The sequence below is a fragment of the Halichoerus grypus genome, chromosome 1, assembly GCF_964656455.1.
Source record: "Halichoerus grypus chromosome 1, mHalGry1.hap1.1, whole genome shotgun sequence".
In the NCBI taxonomy this organism is placed as follows: Eukaryota; Metazoa; Chordata; class Mammalia; order Carnivora; family Phocidae; genus Halichoerus; species Halichoerus grypus.
The window spans coordinates 78,850,869-78,874,818 of NC_135712.1; the positions used below are offsets into that span (position 1 = coordinate 78,850,869).

Below are 23,950 nucleotides of genomic sequence, written 5' to 3' on the forward strand. Positions count from 1 at the left end.
GCACGGCTCTGTGCTTGGGCTCTGGCCATCCATTGTGGCTGCTCAAAAGCCCTTTTTTTTTTAACTTCCTTCCCAAGTTTATGGCTAGATTTTTGACAGATGAGGCAACTTGATAGGATAGCCTTGGATTGCAAGTACAACTTGTACTTTGCAGAAACATGAGAAATAAACAATAACAGAGCAGTAATAACAGACAGTAGATTTTTCTATTATACAGTTTTGCTATTAAGTGGCTTATACTTACTCCTACCACCCTACCAGTGTGACCCATTCAGCGGACCACAGAGGCCCCTTGCATTCCCTTGCCCCTGAGCCACCTATATACTCATGGGCTTCCTTGCAGTTTTAATACAGCACCCACTGAATTGATGGCCCCCTGTAATCTGTAGGTGTTCTGCTCTCCGACCTCCCTCCAATTCCACAAGGGTCACTGGCTTGACATCTGGATTTGGCTTCACCACTTGTCTCCCGCGGCCTAATCAGCCAATGTTCTACTCCATGCCTTCCTCATGCTTGGGGCCTGTTCTCTGCCCCATCACTTCCTGCCCTCACTCCTGCCTGCACTATTCCCTCACCTGACAGCCCCTGGCAGCTCCTAGCTAAGGTCCTCCGTCAGCCCCCAAAGCATCAGAAGAAGATTCTAAGGAAGAAAGCAGACAAATGAGAGGCTGCCTTGGCCTCATTAACTCCCTCACACCTCATGTACGTGTTTCCTTCAGACATACAAGGTGTGGGCGCTGACCACAGACCAGAGCCAGGATTTAGAGAGCCCACCAAGAACCAAAGAACCCAAAGAAGTTCATAGAATGAGCCAAGCACATACACCATAAGAATTTCATGGCCCAGGGCACCTGGGTGGCTCAGTCGTTAAGCGTCTGCCTTCGGCTCAAGTCATGATCCCAGGGTCCTGGGATCGAGCCCCGCACTGGGCTCCCTGCTCCGCAGGAAGCTTGCTTCTCCCTCTCCCACTCCCCCTGCTTGTGTTCCCTCTCTCGCTGTGTCTCTCTGTCAAATAAATAAATAAAATCTTAAAAAAAGAAAAGAATTTCATGGCCCAGCATCCCCTGATGTAAGCATCCCCCAAACAAGGACCATTACTGATGGGCTTGGTTTTGAGTCAGAGAATGGGTCAACGTATCCCAGGGGTAGGGTTCGGGCCCCAGGTCCCTGGCTTAAATGAAGGATCGCCATAGGCGCACAGGAGCCTTGGGGTAAAAGATAACCCTGTTAACCCTGATTCCATTATTCCACATTATCTGGAATGTGAGCGGCTGCTCTGATTGTTTGGATATGGAAGCTAAATTAGCTAAGAGCTTTTATCGATCCTTGTACAGAAAACTTTCCAGGGTCTGGGTCTCTACAAATTTGCTGAGCTCTACAATCAGATCAGAAGACATTGCACCCAAAATACAATGAGAATTTCTGCTAAAATCAGAAGACTTCCTGGATTATTTCTGCCTTCCCCTTCCTTCCGAGCTCTTGTTTCTTCTGGAAGGTTCATCTGTAGGGCCCAGACCCAACACTATAGGGCTTCTATACCAGACCAAGGGCTAACCACAATGTTCCTTTATTTTTTTTTTTTAATTTAAATGTTTTTGGCAACTCCTGTGTGCCAGGCACTTACTATACTAAATTATTCATTTATTCCTCACACAATCCTATGAGGCAAGGAGTGTTTTCTCCATTTTCAGGCGAGGAAAAGGTCTTGAGGAACTAGCCGGGGCCCAAAGCTGGGAAGAGATGAAGCCCGAATTCTACCCACTAGGCTGCCTCCCCAGGGCTTTCTCCCCTCAGTGCTAGGACAGAGCTCCGCCAAGCTCTCTCGACAAAAGCCGAAATTAAGGAGGAGTTCAACACTGACTACACGGGCTCTGACAAGAAAAGAAATGGTGTAAAGAATTTATTTCCAGAGAACCAGAAAAAGGAAGTTCTTCTGCCACTGCCATATGCAAAACCCCAAAGAAGGGAGCTCCTGCTCATTTCTTTGACTGTGTTGTTGACATGTTGTCGGCGGCAAACAATCGGTCAGTTTTGACTGTGCCCATTCGAGCTGCCAATCTGGATATGCACGGAGACACACAGGCCCTTTCTAGAGTCAGAGCCATACACATGACGTCAGGCCTTGCCCCGCTCCTGCAGACCCCTAATCTCTGCCACCCAAATGCGACAACTTTTAGCTCTTTGATCTAATTCTAGAAGGATCTCTGTGTATCTAAATAGCATACCTACATGGCCTTTTGTTTTCAATATTAGATATTATTCATTACTTCCTATTATGGAAAATGAGAATTTAGCTTGCTTTTACCACCATCCCATGGACCTCTTCTACTTCTCCTAATATAAACCTTTTTTTTTCTATTAAGTCAACACTAGATGTTACATTATTATGACCAGATAAATGATTATTCACAGCCAAGCTTTGTGGTGTGCTCTGGTTCATTCCTTTCATGTATCTTCCTTCATTGTCCTTTCTGGAGTCCATTAGTGTCTCTCTTGTTTATTTGTTTAATCTTCTACATACCTATCACTAATTTAGCTCTCACTTTGCCAACTTTTCTTTTTTTTTCTTGAATCTCTCCCTTCTGGAATCTTCGGTCCTCCTACTCCAACCTGAGCTGGTTGTTCTCCAGGCGTAAAGGAAGACTCCTTTTCTTCTGTCTTAATTTACCACCCTAATTTTGAAGGAACATATCTAGAGTCGCTTCCTCGGAAAGGATGTATGGGAAGTACAATCATTGAGATTTCTTATATCGGAAAATGCCATCATTATTCCCTCACATTTGATTAATAATTTGTCTGAATATAAATTCTCAGCTGGAAATAAATCCCTCTCAGAACTTTAAAGGTAGGGCTCCATTGCCTTCTAGTTTCCAGGGCTGCCATAGAATCAGATTTCTATTCTTCTATGTGATCAGCTTAGGATTTTTTTTTCCTCATGTCTTCAAGCTTTGCTTCTGGTTTGTGTGGGTTTTTTTCCACAATGATGTGCTTTGATGTGTGTCTTTTTTCATTCATAGCACTGGGCATTCAAGTGAGTTTTTTCATCTAGAAGCCTATGTTCTCAAAATTCTCCTGTATTATCTCTTTGATAACTCTTCCCCTCCATTGTCTCTATTCTCTTTTTTTTGTACGTCCTCCTATTCAGATGTCAAACTTCTTAGAATGATCCTTTCTTATTTTTCCTTGCATAGCACCCCCCCCTCCCTTTTTTGGTTTCTAACCTTTCTCCAAGGCTTCTTCAACTTTATATTCAAAACCCTCTACTGATTCATTGATTTCTATCATACTTTTAATTTCCAAGTGTTCTTTCTTATTCTCTGAATACTCCTTTTGTTGCACACTGTCTTTATTTTATTACTGTGCTATCTTGTCTGGGGTCCAGGACACCAGTAATTATAGTTTTTGTGAAGTTTGCTTCTCTCCCCAGCACTGTCTCTATTTCTTGAGAGTTTCTTTTTATGTGATTGTCTTTTGTCTCTTTTTGGTTTCTGTGTTTTATGTTTCAAACTTTTCTCAAATATCTGGAAATACTGAGCAGTCTTTTTAAATTTAAAAGTGAGACCCTAAAAGCTGACCAGAAACTCCATGTACATGGGCAGAGTTGCTGGTCCAGTGGCTTACCAGAGGAGGGTTGAGAGTAACCACTCAGTTTTATTTAAAGAACTCTCTAAAGGCTAGTGAAGCAAAAGCAAAAATGAACTTTTGGGACTTCATCAAGATAAAAAGCTTCTGCACAGCAAAGGAAACAGTCAACAAAACAAAGAGGCAACCCACAGAATGAGAGAAGATATTTGCAAATGACGCTACACACAAAGCGCTGATTTCCAAGATCTATAAAGAACTTCTCAAACTCAACACCCAAAAAACAAATAATCAAGTGAAAAAATGGGCAGAAGACATGAACAGACACTTCTCTAAAGAAGACATACAAATGGCTAACAGACACCTGAGAAAATGTTCATCATCATTAGCCATCAGGGAAATTCAAACCAAAACCACATTGAGATACCACCTTCCACCAGTTAGAATGGCAAAAATGGACAGGGCAAGAAACAACAAGTGTTGGAGAGGTTGTGGAGAAAGGGGAACCCTCTTACACTGTTGGTGGGAATGCAAGTTGGTACAGCCACTTTGGGAAACAGTTTGGAGGTTCCTCAAAAAATTAAAAACAGAGCTACCCTATGACCCAGCAAATGCACTACTGGGTATTCACCCCAAAGACACAGATGTAGTGAAAAGAAGGGCCATATGCACCCCAATGTTCATAGCAGCAATGTCCGCAATAGCCAAACTGTGGAAAGAGCCGAGATGCCCTTCAACAGATGAATGGATAAAGAAGATGTGGTCCATATATACAATGGAATATTACTCAGCCATCAGAAAGGATGAATACCCAACTTTTACATCAACATGGATGGGACTGGAGGATGTTATGCTAAGTGAAATATGTCAAGCAGAGAAAATCAATTATCATATGGTTTCACTTATTTGTGGAACATAAGGAATAGCATGGAGGACATTAGGAGAACGAAGGGAAAAATGAAGAGGGGGACATCGGAGGAGGAGACAAACCATGAGAGACTATGGACTCTGAGAAACAAACTGAGGGTTCTAGAGGGGAGGGGGTTGGGGGGATGGGTTAGCCTGGTGATGGGTTTTAAGGAGGGCACATACTGCATGGAGCACTGGGTGTTATACACAAACAATGAATCATGGATCACTACATCAAAAACTAATGATGTACTGTATTTTGACTAATATAACATAATAAAATTAAATTAAAAGAAAGAGTGAAAGAAAGAAAGAAAGAACTCTAAATATCAGTATCTATAGGCCTTTTCTCTTGGACTGTTAAGTTTATGCAGAGAGACCCCTCTAATCTTATGACTAGAGAAAAGGGGAGATAACCCTAGCTTCTAGCACGGTGGTAACCACAAAAAAAGAAAGTTGGGGAGAGAGTTTCACTGTCCAAGATATGGACTTTTATTCATTCCCTGTTTTAGAAAGGCATCTCACACTCGCCCTTCTCAGGTTGGCCTGTTGTGTGCCTGATCTTAATCGGGTCTTAAAATTGAGTTTGGGGCGCCTGGGTGGCTCAGTTGGTAAGCGACTGCTTTCGGCTCAGGTCATGATCCCGGAGTCCTGGGATCGAGTCCCACGACGGGCTCCCTGCTCAGCGGGGAGTCTGCTTCTCCCTCTGACCCTACCCCCTCTTGGGCTCTCTCTCTGTCACTCTCTCTCTCTCAAATAAATAAATAAAATCTTAAAAAAATAAAAATAAAAATAAAAAATAAATAAATAAATAAAATTGAGTTTGTTCCTGGAAAGATCCTTAAAAGAAGTTTTAGTTACCAGGAAAATTAAAAAAAAACAAACAAACTTGTTTTCCAGGCATAGTTTCAAAGGCCAGACATTTAGGAAAGCATTAACACAGGTCCATAATCACTTAGCAAGCGTCTTCAAGGCCTGCTAAATGTCAGAATTCGGAATGCTTCCGTATTTTGGAAAAGTGGTATGCGGCCTACACACTATCTTGCCTAAAACCTGCAGCCGGGGCAGGGCAGCTCTTCATAATGACAGCGAGTAATATTTCTGCCGCAGAACAAATGCATGTTTATGCTAAGTAGGTTACAGATTTATAAATAGCCTCACATTAGTCCAGGACAGGTTTTGCCATCAAACAGGTTAAAAATAAAACTTGGTTTTTACAGATTTTTGAATTTGGAAACTGTAGATCAGAGATGGTGTGTGCGTTCCGTACGCACCTCCTACACCTCCAGCCACACTTGGGGCATTTTCACAGGGATTTTGTCACTCTGTGGGTCGCCTGCTTGCAACGAGAGGTGGAAAAAAATGAGGCAAGTGGGAATGGGGGGGTTGGGGGAGGCCAGGCTCAAGAGGGAGAGCGTCTAGTCGCTTGGAAAGTGTGCGTCCCGCTTCTATCCTAGCAAGCCCCGTTACTTTGAAAAAGCTACTTAACTTCCCTGAGCCTCGCTGTCCTCATCTATAAACTGTGGGTAATACCAACTAATTCTGAAGTGTTTTTGTGAGGATTAACTTAAATTCAGCCAACAACTATGTATTTTGCCCACTATTCCTAAGGCATTGCTCTGAGTCCTAGGAAAATAATTATGAACAAAAGAGATAAAAGTCCCTGCCCTCATAGAAACAACTTCCCAGTGAGAAGAGACACAGAGTAAATAAGCCAGGTGGCCGTATATGCCACCGAAGAACAACAGGAAGTACAAAGGGGAGAGAGCCAGCGGGATGCAGATTATCTTATATATAAGATGGTCAGAATGGCCTTTCAAATAAGGTGACGGTTAGTTAGAAACCTGAATTCAGGGGGGCGCCTGGGTGGCTCAGTCGTTGGGCATCTGCCTTCGGCTCAGGTGATGATCCCAGGATCCTGGGATCGAGCCCCACATCGGGCTCCCTGCTCTATGGGAAGCCTGCTTCTCCCTCTCCCACCCCCCCTGCTTGTGTTCCCTCTCTCTCAAATAAATAAATAAAATCTTAAAAAAAAAAAAAAAAAAGAAACCTGAATTCAGGAAAAGAAAGGGAACACAAGGAGAGTGTATGAAGGAAGGGTATTCCAACTGAGTGGAACAGCAGTGCAAAGTCTCTGAGTAAAAAATAAAAAAGAAATGTGATTTATGTTTAAGGGACATGAAGTAAGACAGAATAAAGGGACAGAAAATTATAGGAGCTGAAGTCTATGAGGTCCTGAGGACCGAATCCTGCAGAACCTTGTAGACCCTTCAAAGAATTTTGGCTCTAAGTGAAATGGGGAGCCCTTGTTGGTTTCTGAACAGAAAAATGACATCATACTACATCTCTTAACGTGATCACTCTAGTTGCTGTTTTGAGGAGACCACAGGAGCAGGAATGTAAGTAGAAGACCCAGTTATGAAGCTATTCTAAAAATTAAAAGCAGAGATTGATCTGTCCTTGACCGGGGTGAATTTAGTGGATCAAACAAGTAGTCAGTTCCTTGATTTACTTTGCAAGTGCAGCAGAGACGGTTTGCTGATAGCCTGGATGCAGCATGAGAAAAGGAGAGTCAAGAGTGGACTCCATAGGTTGAACCCCAGCAACCGGAAAGATGAAGCTGTCTTCTCCTAAAGTGGGGAATGGAGGTTTTCGACGTAAAAGCAGTTCAGTCTTGGACTTGTCATCATTGAGATGTTTATTTGACACCCAAGGAAATGTGGTAACTGAATATAAGAGTATGGCGTTCAGGGAAAGGTCTGTGATGGAGCTATAACTTGAGGGTTGTTGGCATATGGATGGTAGGAGATCACCAGGGCATGAGGAGACAGAGAAGAGGTCAAGTCCAAGGGCTGCTCCCTGAGGTGCTCCAAAGTGAACAAGTGAAGATGAGCTGACAAAAGAAACTGAGGAGAAGCCAGTGACAGAAGAGGAGAACCAAAGGGTGTGTGCTATTCCAGAAGCCAAGAGAAAACACTTTGTCAAGAGAAATGGAAGAACCAACCAATCAAACGCTGCTGATAAATCAAGAGAAGGACCGAGATTTGACCATTGGGATTGACAATATGGAGGTCACTGGTGAACCTGACAGGTGTGGTTTTTGTGGAGTGATGGAGGCAAAGTACTCATTCGACTGGGTTTAAATCATGAGAGAAGAGGAACTACAGGGAGTAAATGATTCTTTCAAGGAACAAAGAAATGAGGCAGCAGCTAGAGAGGAAGATGAGGTCAGGGGAAGAAGTGCATGTGCATATGCGTGTGGGTGGGTTTCAGTGGGAGAAAAACAACAGCCATAGATAGACAGATGGGGCAGGCAGATGGGAATGGTCCAGCAGAGAGAGAGAGAAACATTGGAAAGAGAAGGGAATATTGCTGGAGTCATGTCCTTAATTAAGTAAGGGAACAGGACACAGCACACAAGTGGAGGGGTTGGTCTTAAACAGGAGCAGAAATAATTCATCATCCACAGTAACAGGCAGAAAGTAGAATTTAGTGGCGGAAAGGTGTGAAAGTTCTCTGATTGCCATTACTTTCTCAGGTAAGTGGGAAACAAGGTTCTGAAAGTAAGGATGGGAGGTTTGAAGACCAAGAAAGAGGTATGAACAGTCACCTAGATTAGAGAAAATGGCAGTGGTTCTCAGCCAAGACTGCCCATTGGAATCAACAGCCGAGCTTTAAAAAAGGGTTGAGATGTCCAGGTCCTCTCCATGAAGACTCTGAATTCATTCGTTCTAGGTGGCATTCAGGCTGCAGTACCTTTTATGATCTCCCCCAGGTAATGCTAATGGAAGCCAGAGTTGAGAACCACTGGACCGAGGGAATGGAGAAAGATGGCCTGACAACGCCCAAGTCCACTTAAGGATCATGATGGTGAATTAGAGCGGGAGCCATCAGGACAGCGGTCTGCTTCTCTACCGTGGCATTCAGCTGGGGGCAGCAGGCGGCGGGGGGGAGGTGGTAGTGAGCTGGAGGTAACCAGGGTTACGTGAGATCCCTGTAAGGTGCACACCATAAGAGTCCAGTAAATGAAAGCTGCTATGTTTATTTTTATCACCAGCAAAGTGACGTAAACTATCCTTGTAGCAAACATCAAATATAATTTTGTTTTTATCTCATCCAAATGATTCACCCAATTTGTATCTATCACAGGGTTTTGAAGTCATTTGCAAGTAACTAAAATCACAAATGTCTATCCTGAAATGTTAAGGAGGTGCCCTGTGGTTCTTTGCTTGTGACCCTGAGCACTGGCATTCACTGGTCACCCCTCCCACCCAGCCTCCCCGAGTCCCAACGTGACAACAGTTCTGTGCCAAAGTTTTGTGAAGCCTGCATTTCAGGGGTTCCATATTCGCAATTCCTGTCTGGTGATCTGTGCTACTCCCTCTGGGAAGGTCCACCCTTGATCCTAGCCCTGAGCCTGGAGAGATCTCTGTGGTGATAGGTGCCATCTCAACAACCCCTCCCCGAGCCAGTCTTGGCTAGGACCCTGTCCCTGTCTACCCAACTGCTGGAAAAAGACTGCATACTCTATCCTGAGCCTAAACTGTGCGAACTCGAATGCCAGCAGAGGGTAGAAGCCCTGTGGCCTCCCCTGCGGGTCCCCCACTGTCCCCTATTGTCAGCTCCTGCCTGCCCTTATCAGTGGATCTCATGCCAAATCCCGGGTGTGAACTTCCTTCTACCCTACCCTAACTGCCCAGGCAACCCCTCCACCCCCCCACGGTGATCTCACCTGGTCCTCTCTGGCCCCCCCCGGCCCCTGCCTTTTGCTCCATCAGCAACATGTGCAGCTCCCATTCATCTGTGTCCTGATTGTACCCCCACCTCTCCTCCTAGACAGAGGCTCCTCCAGGAAGGGGCTGGACCTCACGTAGCTTCCGATCCACAGTGCCTAGCAGAGTGCCAGGCCCATGGCCAATAACTGAAAATCACTATGACATTAAAAATAGCCCCCACTTATTATCACTAATTACATGCTGGCACTAGGTTAAGCACTACCCAGGACTCACCCCAATGGTGTCAGGTAGCAATGATTAATACAGATTACAGATGAGAAACTGAGGGCCAGAGAAGATAAGTTCCCAAGTTCAGACAGCGAAATAAGTGGCCAGAAGAAGAAGAAGAAGAAGTAGAGGCATATCTGGAATTAAATCCAGTTTATCTGGCTGCAAAGCATGTGGTGTTTTTCACAACATGACAGGGCTTTCTGAGAAAGAGGACCCTGCAGATGGTAATGCGGAAGCCAGGGAGTTGCCTCCCAGCCCCCACTCTGGGTGCCACCCAGACAGTCCCAGAGACAGGAGCAGAGCCTCTCCAAGTGCAGAAGCATGTCCCTGGGAAGTGCCTTTCATCCATCTCCTCCTTACCTGATCTTTCCTCTCCTCTGGATTTATAGGCCAGAATAAAATGTTCATTGTGTAGAGCAAAAAAAGGAACCGCCACAAGCCCTCTGGCAGGAAGCATCTTCTGGGGATTTATTCCTAACACTGTCATTAACCACCCCCAGCTCAGGCCCCGGCCAGCATCCTCCCAACACCAGACAATTGACAAAGGCTGTCTGCTTGGATAAATGAGGGTCCAACCCAACTGCTTTTGTCAGAGCTCCCTCAATGCCCTGCCCCCTTCTCACCTGGGACAAATTCCTATGACCCTGGTTCCCAACAGGATAAGAAAAAGAAGAGCAAGGTCCTAAATGTGACTCCACCTGCCCTAGGGCTCAGCTCCACGGATCAGCCCAGAGAACATTTCCTATTTCATCTTGCTGCTTGGGTCTCACTTCCAAGGCCAGAAGTGACAGGTGAAAAAGGACTGCCCTGAGTGTTCCCCACCCTGGGCTCCCACATCTCCCACTGTGCTCTCACACCTTGACCTTCCCCAGAGAGCACCAGCTCAAGCTCACTGGGGTTGACTGCATCCTGGTCTCGGGGGGCAGAGGGCGAGCCCGGGGAGGGCTGGGAAGTGTGCTGGGCCGGGGCCGTGCTGAGAGCCCGGTCAGCATCCTGCCATCCAGGGGGCCCCTGTCTAACATAGCTGACTTCACGTAACCCAGGAGTATGGTGTCCTAGATGAAAGGTCTTCTCTTTGCTGAAGGTGCCAGCAACTGGAGGGGCCCATCCTGAGCTAATGCAGAACAAAAAAGCCTGTGTCAACATAGCTGAGAGACCAATAGGATAAAGAAATTGGTTTCTTCAGCAGTAAGGAGTAGCTTGGTTCTCTCTAAAACCACCCATCACCCTCCACACAACACACACAACAGGGCTTTTGGACCGCCCCCCCCCCCGCCCCCTAGTGGCATGGTGGGCCCCACTCCAGAACCTCAAAAATCCCAATCCTTCCTGGGGCAAAATGTAAGTTGCCTCAGGCCACACTAGCTCAGTCCTGAGGTCTGGCTACCAGCCCACCCTGATGTATTGTGTTGGAGACCAATTTCTCTGAGGCCAGGGCCCCGCCTTGTTCTCATCAGCACTCCTGAAAAGTAAAGCCTGCTCCAGAAGCCCCTGGCATCTCTGTCCCTCCTGTCCCTTTTCCAGACCACAAGCCTCTACCAGGCAGACCTGGCAGGGGCCTGCTCGCCTGGCAGCTCCAACATTCCGTCCCATGGCCTGGCGTGTCTGGGACACCCTCCTCTGCCCTGGATAACTCACCACGCTGTTCACAGCTGCCCCGACTCAGCTCTGGCCCAGACTTTGCCAGCAACCAGGAAGGCAGGCAGGAGACCCAGACAGAGGACCTGCCTCCCTCCCTCTCCACCGCCTCCCCTCATAGCCCCCAGCTGCTTGTCTGAGTCAGGAGAGCGCAGCTTCTTGCCTGGTGACCAAGTGGTTTGGGGCAAGACTGCAGGGAGCATGTCCGTGACTGTGGGAGTTTTTACGGACACCTGTGGGTGCTCGAACAGATGTCTCTAAGTTCTCAGAAGGGCAAGGGTGTGCCAACAATAACAAACCCTTCTGTTGCCATCTTTTCACATCTATGATCTCATTTGAACATAAAAACAAATCTGAGGGTAGGCAGCCCCACAATTATTATCCCCTTTTATGGATAAGGAAATTAGGGTTAGGACTAAGCAGCTTGAGGCTACACACGACTACAGCCTGGACCATAATTAGGCTCTCATATTTACCTGAAATTTACATGGAAAAGAGATTTATATTTCATAAGTCTCCATGTAGGTAAAATATATGAAGTATAGTTATCTAGAAAGTCTTTATCTATAAAAAATATTTTTTATAATTATTTGTATTTTTATATTTTATGTTGCACAAAGGTGGCCACTTCTGGTCTTCTGTTCACCACAGATCATAGCGTGGTAGAAAAACCAGGGGCTTTGGCGTGCAGGCAGCTCAGGGGGTTCAAGCCACAGTCTCCCATTGTGCAACTGTGGGCAAATAAATCCCTCTCTCTTAACCTCAAGTTTCCCCATCTGTACCATAGGGATAATTATGCCCATTCTATAATAGGGCTGTTGGGCAGCCTAGAGATACGGTCCATCATACCTGGCACACTGGGCCAGGGATGCTCTTCTCCCATTCTCCACCCATCAGAACTCTTTCCATTCTTCAGCATCCAGTTCAAACTCTATCTCCTTGGTGAAAGCTTCCTCTTCATCCTCTGGGCCCCGCCACCCACTGAGTCATCTGTTTTACAATGTCTCATTCTGCCTAGACTTCAGTTTTCATGTAACTGACTCGCCAACTTCCCCATGAAAAGACAATGTCTTGTTCATCCATTGTATCTCCCACCTGCTCTCCACACCCTGAGCATCAGTATTTAACAATACCTTTTTTTTTTTTAAGATTTTATTTATTTGAGAGAGAGGGAGGGAGGGAGGGAGCGTGAGTGGGAGGGGCAGACAGAGAGGGACAAGCAGACTCTGTGCTGAGCATGGAGCCCCACGCGGGGTTCTATGTCAAGACCCTGAGATCATGACCTGAGCTGAAACCAAGGGTCAGACCCTTAACCGACTGAGCCACCCAGGCGCCCCAACAATACCTTTTGATAGCCTAACACAAAATTATACAGAACTAAAAGCCACCCAAGATCCCACTATCCAGAAAAAAAAAAAAAGAAGATTAATATCACTCCTTACATGTCTCTACATTGACATGTGGATAGAAGCGTGAAGGAGGGCAGCATGCATGAAACAAGGATGGCTGGAATGCTTGATAAAATAGCTATTTTTTTATTTTTAAATTGTATTTTATTTCCATTCTACAGAAAAGTAAAATTTTAAAAAAGCTGGACTTCTCATAAATGTTTCTCCACCAAAACAGATACTATTTCCTTAAAGATCCCTCCAAGTTTAAGAAAAGAATGAGTTGAAATGTTGGAGCCATGACTTTTTCTCTTTAGACAGTATGAGAGCGGGAAAGTTAGCACATAGGCATGCTCCCCGTCCTCCCCCAGCCATCCACTTCCCTCACTTTCTTGCTACTTCTCACATTCAATTCCTTAGCCTTCCTGTCAACCGTTGCTTCACATCTCTCTATTTGACTGGATTAAGGGCTCACCACGCTCTCTTTCTCTAAAACAAATAAATAAATAATCTTTTTTTTAAAAAAAAAAAAAGGAAGGGCCTCACAAAATGACCCTTAACCATGCCTTCCTAAGTGTACTTTGGATTCATCCTTTTCATCGGCAAGTAGGTTTTCCCAAGAAGTGCTCCTCTGTGCCATATTCCCTGAGTTCTTGCACACATGAGAACTGGCCACCTGCCTTATCCTGGTGTAGTGAGTTACTTCAGTGCAAAAGTCTTCAGTCACACTGCCTTTCCCTCAGAGCCCTGTGAATATTTCTTCTCCATGTTCTCAAGTTTTCTCCTGTTGCTGATCAAGCCTGAGGCCAACAGGACTTTTTGCTCTGCACAGAGACAAATGGCTTCCATATCCATTTTCCAAGGCCTTCCTGAAACCGGAGTTTTCAGAGGGAGCCCAGCCCCCCAGCTGGAGATGTTCTCCCAGCCGCCTTTACACTCAGGTGTGTCCACGTTTTGGTCAACAGACCATGAGCAGAAGTGACATGTGTCTCTGCAGATGCCCCAATCACCGTTCTGAGAGATCACCTTCGGAGGACTTTTAGATCTCTGATTTTCTCTGATTAACTTCCTTATCGTTCTTGGCATATACTGTGATTCTCCTCAAGACTTTCCTCTCGAACAATTTAGTTTTTTTAGTAACTTTTCCATAGTGATGTCTGTATCGTCATTTGTTTCCTTATTCTTTATTTCATTCCATAGTTTGATCGTCTTGTCTCTGAGCTCTCTGTTGGTTACTTTTCAAAAAACTTTATTTGAATGCTTGAATGGATACTGTCTCTCCAACCCAAGAGCCAACTCCAAGCCAGAAATTAGCTTGGGAGATGGGGAGAATAGGCCAATGGGATCCCATTTTTCATTGGGAGAGACAGAATAATTTTACTCATAGGTTATCTGTGAGTCATCCACTTTCCTGATCCTACTCATTCTTAAAGGAACAGCCCAAGACCCACCTGTTCCAGACTCTTCCAGCCCAGACTGATTGCTCCTTCTCCAGTCCCCAAGGGTTTATTGGAACTAAACATTCACAGGTAATGCTTGGGCTACTAAATGAACCTGGAACTTTTGAGAAAGGGCATGAATCTTCATCTCCCTTTTCATATATGGTTAGGCACATAAAGGTTTTCTTTGAAGACTTCTGGAGTACTGATTTTCTGAATGAAAAGGAGGGCAAAAACTAGAACCAATACTCAGAGGAAGCCTTCAACACCAGCCCCACTAGTCCCAGTTTAACTGTATGTTGGAAAACACTATGATGCAGGTGGAAGGAAGAAGATTCAGCAGGATATTATCCTTAAAAGATCAAAAGAGAAGGACAAGCACCTTAGCCAGCAAGCCAGACCTTCCCAGCCTGTCTCTGCAGGCACTGTTGTGGGAGCTGATTAGGCCTACATTCAAGTATAAGCACCTCAATTTGTTCCCTAGCGCTGAACCTCCTTCAGCCTTTGATTCCTCACCTACTAAATGGGCATGATAATGGTACATATCCCACATAGGGAAGTTATGAAAATTATAGATAATGCAGGTAATGGTCCAGCCCCATCCCCACCACTTCCTGATCTACGCGCTCGTTTCCAGGAACACCAACCTGCTAGTGGTTCCCCCCACATGCAGCGAGCCATTTTTCACCCCACACTTTTGCTCCCTCAGCCCCTTCTCCTTCAAATGCCCTTTCCTTGGAGGCTAACGGCTCCTGCCCTCCAAGACCCAGCTTAGGTGTCACCTGCCCCAGAAAGCTTTCTCAAACTCACTGCACCTTCTTCCCCACTTCATGACATTTATCACACAGTATCGCAACTAACATCTGCATGCCCTCCTCCAACTGAAGAACAGAACTATGGGAATGTTGGGGTCTCTGTTCTAAAAATGCACATTGTACACAAGCTACAGTGGACATTCAAAGTTTGTTGAATGAATGAACAAAGCAAGGGCTCTAAGAGGAAGAGGGTGACACAGGAAGTCTGTCTGCCGCTGACCTCCAAAGCCCTGCTCGTTACACTGAATGCGTGTGTGCATGTTATCTACAACATGTGCCCTTTATGTAAATATTCCTAATGCCTTGCACAATGACTAGCACATAATAGGCACTCAATAAATATTTGATGAGTAAATTAATGTAGAATAAACTCCAAAAGAGAAGAAACTGTTTGAGAGCCTAGAACCACAGGTGCAAGATAAGCCCGTCACCGTGCCTATACTGAGCTGCATTTACAAGCTAAAGGCATGTGAGAGAGCCGAGCAGTGGTAACCCCCAATCTGTGGCCATACTCACCACCAGTGGGTTTATGCCCAGTCATAACCAGATAATGAGTCAGGTGGATATCCCAGCTTTAAAGGACAAGCAAAAAGTTTTTTAAAAGGGTAAACCAGGCTTGACACAAACTCTTACCAAAAAGGGGAATGAGCAAATGCTATCCACACATGACTCTCCCATGAATTCTTTCCTTCATATGTTCTCAGGGGAAAGATAGAAAGCTTCCATCGGCCCCTCTAGGGAGAAATTCAGCCAAGCCCCCAGTGAAACTAGGAATGAACCACTGTCTCAGACTCAAAGGACTTAGAATTATTAGCAGTGGAAAAACCTGTAACGTGGGCGCCTGGGTGGCTCAGTTGGTTAAGCGACTGCCTTCGGCTCAGGTCATGATCCTGGAGTCCCGGGATCGAGTCCCGCATCGGGCTCCGGGCTCAGCAGGGAGTCTGCTTCTCCCTCTCCCGCTCCCCCCTCTTGTGCTCTCTCTCTCTCATTCTCTCAAATAAATAAATAAAATCTTTAAAAAAAAGAAAAACCTGTAACGTAACACAGAGAAAAAGCTATGCCCCATACCAGCCTCTGTCCTTAGCAGCAGTGGAATTTTGGGTGAGTCTCTATCCCTCTCTGAAGCTCAGTTTTCTCATCTGCAAAATGGAGCTAATGATACCAAGACATGGAGTATCGCTATGAGGACTGGATAAGAAAACATACACAGTGCTTCATCAGGGCCAGCAGCACAGCAAAAGCCCAGAACATGGTAAACTTGCTACTTTGCCCTCACCAAGACTCGACTAACACTTAAGTCCAAGAGGCTCTTCTTCATCCTCAGGAAAGAAAGGGACAAGCATTAAATATGGTGGGTGCTGTCAACTCTAGCCCGGAGGACCTTCAAGAGGTTGCAAAGGGTAGAGTGTTGCTAAAATTAAAGCTGAATGACATCTTACCACTGTGCTAGGGAAACCAGGAGATGGATGCAGATTTAGAAAGACTGTAATGAAAAAAAATTTACAATCATCCTCCTGGGACATGTAGTTCTTTTCTGGTTGCCAGATTTCCTGGTCATCTAAAGTGTATGTGATATATTTATTACTGTGGAAATAATTTATAACTATAAAGTCAAGTAGGCTGAAGCCAAGGACAGAACAGGAGGAGGGCTGCCAAGATCCAGGGGAAACAATGGTTAAGCCTCCTTTGAAAGTATCCATTTTTTTTTTTCCACCTTTACAAAGCAGGTGAGAGCTGCTCCGGTTACGTCCCCCATAACGTGCCCCAACCCCGCAGTCCTACTTTGCCTCGTTCTGCTGCCGCCCCACGGTCATAGACTCTCAAAGTCAGCAGGGGCCTTCTTCGCAGGCATTGGGGTCAACCAGGTCTACAAGGCAAGAATCTTCTGATGGCAGACAAGTTCACGTGCAACGTTTGCGTGAATGCTCCCCCCGACAGGGAGTTCGCTGCCCTGTGACATAGCTCATTCCACGACTGGACAGCTCTGCTGAGTAAGCTGTTCCTTATCTGCCATGCCACCATGTCTCCCCCAACCTGTGCTGGTTCTCCCCTCCAAAGCAACCACCCAGGGGGCTTCTGATCCTTTCTCCACGTGAAGAAGGTGCCTCTTATTTCCTACAGGCTAGAAAGCCCAGTTTCCGCATTCATCCCACTTCCAATAGGGTGGCCTAAGCTTCTGTCTTCCAAGTAGCCCATCTCTGGGTGTGCTGCATTTTACCATGATCTGTATGGGAGCCAGGGAAACAGAACACTCCAGATGGGTCTGATCAGGCAGAGCCGAGTAGCACTGGGGTACTCCCTCCTCCAAGCCTGATATCAAATACTCCTCCTTCCCTTCTCCCTCCTCCATCCCTCTCCCTCCAGTTCCAGGCTTCCCCCTGGTTCTCTCCCCAGGGCCCTGGGAACAGAAACAAACTTGGCGGTGCCGGGGACAGTGCAAGGAGGAGGAGAAGGTGATGACGCAGCTCAGTGTCTTGCCCTTGCAGCCTCGGGCACCCAAGCAGGCAGGCTTCTCCAAAAATAACCCCATCCAAACAGTCAGCCTCTTAGTAATTTCCCAGGAGCCCTTCGTTTCAGCTTTCCAGGGTGTGGTCCTCAGTGTCCCTGTGCCCATCCGTTCCCTCGCCACCCTTCCCAGAGCTTAATGGGTTGGCTTAAGCTGACATTTACAACCATTGTTCCATATGTCAAGGGTCTAAATACACTTCAAAATATATTTTTATGGAACATTTTTATGGTTAAGTAAACTTCATCGTATGGAGTGTAATGCAGCTATGAGAAAAATATCTGTATACACTGATAGGGAAAGAGCTCCAATACGTACAGTAAAGTGAAAAAGGCAGGTTTGTAAAGCGGCAGTTATAATGGAATTTATTTACTGAGTTTTTTTTTTTTAAGACTTTCATTTATTTATTTGAGAGAGAGAGAGAAATCATGCGTGAGAGAGGGAGCCCAAGTGGGGGAGCGGCAGGCAGAGGGAGAGGGAGAAGCAGGCTCCCCGCTGAGAGAGAAACTGTTCAAGTTGTTGGAAGTTACAAGAGCAGGACTAGAACCCAAGGTCACATGTAAGACCCTTGCCCCTTCATCTTATACTTTAAACTTTTTCTAAAATAAAAAAATTACATAAAAATGGCAGGAGTTCGAGGGCATCTGGGTGGCTCAGTCGGTTAAGCATCCGACCCTTGGTTTCCGCGCAGGTCATGATCTCAGGGTCATGAATGGAGACCTGTGTCAGGCTCCGTGCTGGGTGTGGAGACTGCTTAAGATTCTCTCTCTCCCTCTCCCCCTCCACCCTCACATGCCTGCGGTCTCTCTCTCTTAAAAAAAAAAAAAATCGCCGGAGTTTGAACACTTGAGGCAGGTCGGGCTAGGGGAAAGATGCTGGAGGCTCCTTCCTCTACAGGCCCTCACTGAAATATCACTGGAGTGATCAGATCCCATGGGCCACGTGACCTGGGACGTGGGGAGCAGCTGATATGGGTGATAAATGAAGGACGCAGCTTTAATGCTGACGTAGACCATGACATGTGTATCTGAGAAGGTTAAGCAAGAAAGGCAAGAGATAACTGCACATACAGTGTGTTCTCAACCATTTAGAGAAAACAAATCCATTGAAAAGAAAAAAAAAAAAACAGTGGGAAAATTGCCAAATGTTAACAGTGGTTACCTTTGAATGATGGAATATTTTTCTGTTTCTCTATACTTTTTTGTACTTTCCAAATTGTCCTCAATGGGCGTACTTGATTTTTATAATCAGAACAATAAATAAAATTTATTTTTTTTTAAGATTTTATTTATTTATTCATGAGAGACAGACAGAGAGAGAGAGGGAGAAAGAGAGAGGGAGGCAGAGGAAGAAGCAGGCTCCCCAAGGGGCAGGGAGCCCGATGCAGGACTCAATCCCAGGACCCTGGGATCATGACCTGAGCCAAAGGCAGACGCTTAACCATCTGAGCCACCCAGGTGCTCCGAATAAATAAAATTTAAATCACCAAATGGATTCTGAAGGCTACCCTGAACCCTACCCATTACCCTAGTTATGACTTTGAAACTGCATTGCTTACAATGTTACTGTTACAGATAAGACTATAAAAAGTCCATGTATTGAAACCAGAATGCTATCATGTCATTTCAGTATACATGCATACAAACAAGAATAAGGTGTTTTTCCCCAACTCAGTTTTTGGTTTGACTCATAACCCACCCCCACCCCCCCGCAGGTCAATATTGAGATAAATTAGATCTATTTTCTGTGGGTTTCTGAGGACAATTTCTAAAGGGAGATCCAAACGTGTTCTGAGCAAGGGTGATAGGGCAAAGAACGGATCTGCTTCTTTGTTACTCCAGGTGAGCATAGGACCCCACCCCGAGCCTGCCTGCTGGTCAGTAAATATGGAATGAATAGAATGGGATCACTTTAGACTGCATAACTTGGGCATGAACGTTATGGTTTCGCTTTTTATTTGTTTCTTACTAGGTTTATTTACCTTAGAATCACACGTACTTCACAACTTTACAATTTGGCAGACGTTCACACTTCTTTGCTCACTAGATAGGGTCTCCTAATTTGAGCAGAGGGCTTATCCTCTGCGGTTACTCTCCCACCAACGTTCTCTACCACTTAAAAAGCTGGTGAGTACCCAAGCCTGCCAAGAGCTCTGAGCAGTCATAAGCCTGTGTCACATGACTTGATACCCAAAACAAGTCCAGGAGACACATACCCATTCTTCCCCTCACATTATACAATCCTATCCTCAAGGAACCCAGGAGAGAAGGGTTGACTCAACCCCGCTCCTCTGATTCCAAGGCCTAAGCATCTTCCATCCCACTAGTACAGCCTATGCAGAGACTGGGCAGGAAGGACTTTCACTGTACAGGGAGGAAACTACAGCCCGGGAAGATAAGTAGCACAAAAAGCTAAGTGGGGTCTCTGTCTTCCGACTTCTTGCTGCCTTTTGCTATATGAGGATACTCAAAGCAGCTCCCTACCGGGCAAGCAAGCAATAGACTGGGGAACATGGAGGAGGCCAGGACAAGGGGAAAGTAAACCATTTAGTAAATACTAAGGAAAACTGATCCCTGATGATGACTGTTAATACTCCTTACCATAGCGACCATTGGGATCCATGGCTTTGTTTAATAACCGACACCTATTTAAATCCCTAAGGAATTCATTCTCTGACTTAAAGGGTGTTGTTATAACAACCATCATAACTCTGACTTTACTCTGGGGTACCAACAACAACTCTTTTACGCAAAAAGAGACACTAAAAGCAGATACCTGGCTGCATGTCTCTGGGCCTCAGTTTTCCCATCTGGAAAAGAAAAGGGTCTGGCCAGGGGATTTCAGAAGTTCCTTATAAGGCGAGCATCCTGATAAAACTTTACTCAAGTGCCCTGTGGGAATACCACAAAAATGAAACCCTCTAGAACCCCTAGGAAAAGAAACAAGTGTAGCCAGGAGGTAACAGGGACAGGACGAAACAGCACACTAGCTTTGGGGAAACCCAGACCTGAAGTGTTTTTTTGGTTTTCCAACTTTTCCTCTGCCAAACATAAAAATAGGCAGCTGCTTCCGTGGAACTCTCAAAAAGAATTTAATTAAATAAAATCAATGAAAACAATGCTTTGTTCTCCCACAAGTGGCTCAGGAGTAGCCCGCTTAGAGACACTCTCTTCCCTGCGCTTAGAGACACTCTTCCCTGCGGAGCCAATGTCAACAGCCCAATGCTTGGGCCCAAACAAAGGCCTCCTGGCATAGGGATGAGAGGCAAAACATCTAAGTCCCCACAGTTGGCCCTATTCCAATCTGAGGGGAAAAGGGCAGCAATGAGAGAAAAATAACTAAGCCTATGAAAGGCTAGGAGAAGAGTCAAGAACGACTAAATCTGTCTTTTCTCAAATGATAATAAAGAGCTTTTGAAAGGGATAATGGAAGGGTGCAGCCTTCAATCTGAATTACTTTCTTTGTTTAACTCCGTTCTGCCTGTGGTCACGGACTTTTACACCAACCCCAGAATCCTGGTTTCGCCTCTGGTTGCTGGCAAGGCCTGGGGGCCGCGTGGGAGTTGGGAGACCCGGACTCAAATCCTCTCTCTTTCCGATGTCACTTGGTTTCAACTCGGAGAAGTGGCTGCACCTTCCAGGTCTCCATTTCCAGCTTGTAAAATAAGAGGGTTCACGAGATCCCCTCTGGATCCTCAGCAGCAGAGGTGTAGGGCTGAAGGCCCTCCAGTTCTCCCCAGGGACAGGTTTAATTTCCAGAGGTCCTGGCGGCCGGATGGCAGGGCAAGCACTCTGGCCGCGGTGCCTCGGCTCCTGCCCACGCCAGCCGCCCACTCCCACGACCTGAGGGGCTTGCTTCTGCACCAACACCATCACCTGTGAGACCGATTCACCCTCCCACCCACGTCACCACTGCCGGAACAGGCCTGATTAACTAAAATCTGCCAAGCTGAGCAGAGCATATGTAAGCAAAGAAAAAGCAAAACAAACAGGAGCCCTCTCCTCGCTGGACCTCAGAATTTCTCTCAAACTGATAGAACTGAAGATACGAGCGACCCTCCCCCAGAACCAGAGGCCTCGGCTAGCCTTGCGTGTAAAAATACATAACAAGCCCCAAGCCAAAAGGGGCCAATGATCCCCGGGCTGGCTAGACGCAAGGAAAGGACCTACAAGGCAAAGCGCAAGCAAAAGGCCAAGAAGACCGAGAGCGCGCCGGGCGCTGTTTAAATTGGACCGTTCTTTCTGCAGGCTGGGGAGGCGCTCGCCATCTCCCAGCAGGGCCAGTCGCCAGAGTGCAGGGACAATGGTGCGCTAGGCACGGTCTTTTTTTTTTTTTTTTTTTGGAGGGGAACCCATGGACCCTTAATTCAAACCCGGGTCTTTAAGACATGCGGTGGAAGTGAGGGGCTGTCCTGGTCGCATCAAGTAATGCACCACGGCCGGGGACAGGCTCTTGGCCTGGGGTAAGCGTTGTAACTGCTTTCGAGTTTCGTTTCCCCCTTTTATAGTCTGGCAGTTTGGTCTGACGGCCAAGTAGTACCTTTTCAGTGTCTCCGTCGTCCTCTCCGGCAAGAGGCGCCCCGAGCGCCGCTCCCTCCCCAGAGGCTTGAGACAATGGCCGGGTTCCGCCGGGCGGCCCTGGCAGGGCCAGCGAGGCGCCGGGATCCCGCGGCGGAGCGCACGTGCGTTTGTTATGGTGCCTGAGCCCCCACCCCCGCCGCAGGCCTCAGTTTCTCGGTCCGCAAATCCAGCTGCCGGAATACGCAGGACCCCGGAGTGTGCGAGGCGTCCCACACCTCACCGACGGTGCGGTGGGGAAAGCGGGGCTCCCGGGGGCCGAGCGCACGTGGGTTTGTTGTGGGTCCGCAGGCTCGCGGAGCCCGGGGGAAGCCAGGGCGGTCCCTGGGCCGGGACAAGCACAACGACACCCCGGCCCAAATGGTGGCCGGCCCGCGGGCGAGACGGCTGAGGCGGCGCAGGGCACCGGCTCCGCGCGCCCCGCCGCCCGGCTCCCCTCCCGCGCCCCTTCGCACGCCTCCGCCCGGGCCCCGGGCCGCGCCGCCGCCCCGCGCACCCCTACTCACTCGCTGCGCGCCCGGCCGCCCGGGCTGCGGCTCCGCCCGCTCCGCGCCCCCGCCGGCCGGCAGCCGCTCCCTTTGTTAGCGCCGGGCAGTGCCCTAGGCGTCTTCCCCAGCCCGGCCCTGCCCTGCGCTCCCCGCCCCCAGGTGCCGCCCGACTCCGCTCCCCGCAGCCGCTGGGAGCCCGGCGCCAGGTCCCGGCAGGAGGGTCTGCTGGGGACGAGTGGGGGACCGGGGCCGAGGGGTGGAGGGGACGGTGAAGGAGGGGAGAAGAGCGCGGCAGAGGGGCGGGGGAAGCGACGGTCTCCGTTATGCAAATAGTCGGGCCGACGGGGTGGGTACCCGGTCACACGGCGCCCCAAACCCACTGGCGTGGCCCTCCGGGGGTCGCTAGTAAGCGGGCCTCCGGACGAGGGGTGCCCGGTGAGAGCACTGCGTGATGCTGGGCCCCTGCCGCCGGCTGAGGAGGCCGGACGGAGGAACAGGGGGAGGGGCGAGGCGGCTGGGCCGCGACCCCCAAATGCTGGCTCACCTCCCCACTCCGTAGGTCCCGGAGGGTTCAATCCCACACTCTCTCGGGCTTTTCAAGCGGGAACTATAAATCCTGGCTCAGCCACCGATGGACTGCGTGACCCTGAGCAAGTCACTTAACCTCTCTGAACCATTCTTATGTAGAATATGAAAACACAAAATCTCTTTCCCGGGGTTTTGACAAGAACCTCCGGACATCAGGCCTGGCAGGCACTAGGTGCTTTGGAACACCGCAAATACAAAAGGGGCACGTGGCCCCAGCTGTCTGCAGGCTGGGGAGGGGAGGCCTCAGGTAGGGTGGTGAAGGAGCGAGGTTCGTTCCTTTCACTGAGGCTGATCTGGGGCTTCTTAGGAGGTGGCGGCGAGAAGAAACCGCAGATTGAGCAAGAATCACTGCATACTAACCATCCCTTGGTGGCCCAAGGGCCACTTAGACAGAAAACCGCCCTACAGGAGGGCCGGAAGCAGCCTTGGGCCGCCACTCCAGTTCCCCGAGACAGGATGTGACTACCAATGGCAGGAATCATCGTCCGAATGTATTTTGAGCATGCACTTGGCACCAGGCTCTGTGCTTGGAGGGAAGGGCAGAGTGGAAGGTAGTCTGGGTCCTCTGGGGACACAACGTGGGGGGAACACTACCAGTGTTTGAAGCCCAGACACAGAACTCTCTCCAAATCTAGGTGACCACTCCCCATCACAACCTGAGAAAGGGGAGCTCACATCCTCAACTCCATCGCCCTTCTTCCAGATATTGCTTCCTCCCTTCCCAGATCCTGGACCCCTCCCGCTATGCCGCTGGCCCTTCCCAGCTCCTGAGGTAGCATTACTGCTCAGTACAAAGAGCTCCAGTTGGATGAGGTGCCAAGCAGAGTGAATTCCAATCTCTATGACCAACTAGCTGTGTATTGGTTTGAGTTCCTCAACATCTCTGAGTCTCTTTGAACCTCTTTCCTCTTCTGTAGGGTGGAGATACTAATGACAGTGTTGTTTTCAGGATTATGTGAAACAATCTCTATGAAGCCTTCAGCTTGGTATCTGGCATATAGAAGGTGCTCGTAA

General features: G+C 47.7%; 1 protein-coding gene across 9 annotated transcripts in view; it reads right to left on the reverse strand.

Annotated features, from left to right (window-relative positions):
• ST6GAL1 (ST6 beta-galactoside alpha-2,6-sialyltransferase 1) overlaps positions 1–22,510 on the reverse strand; it is a 117,529-nt gene extending 95,019 nt beyond the window's left edge. For 3 of the 9 annotated variants that reach the window (XM_036066705.2, XM_036066704.2, XM_078068166.1), the window contains exon 1: positions 21,823–22,287. The gene's annotated coding sequence lies outside the window, so the exon portion shown is untranslated. Of the gene's footprint in view, positions 1–21,822; positions 22,298–22,366 lie in introns of those variants that run through there. The other 6 variants (XM_036066693.2, XM_036066691.2, XM_078068164.1 and 3 more) reach the window with 4 other exon arrangements.
• Positions 22,511–23,950: the final 1,440 nt, after the last annotated feature.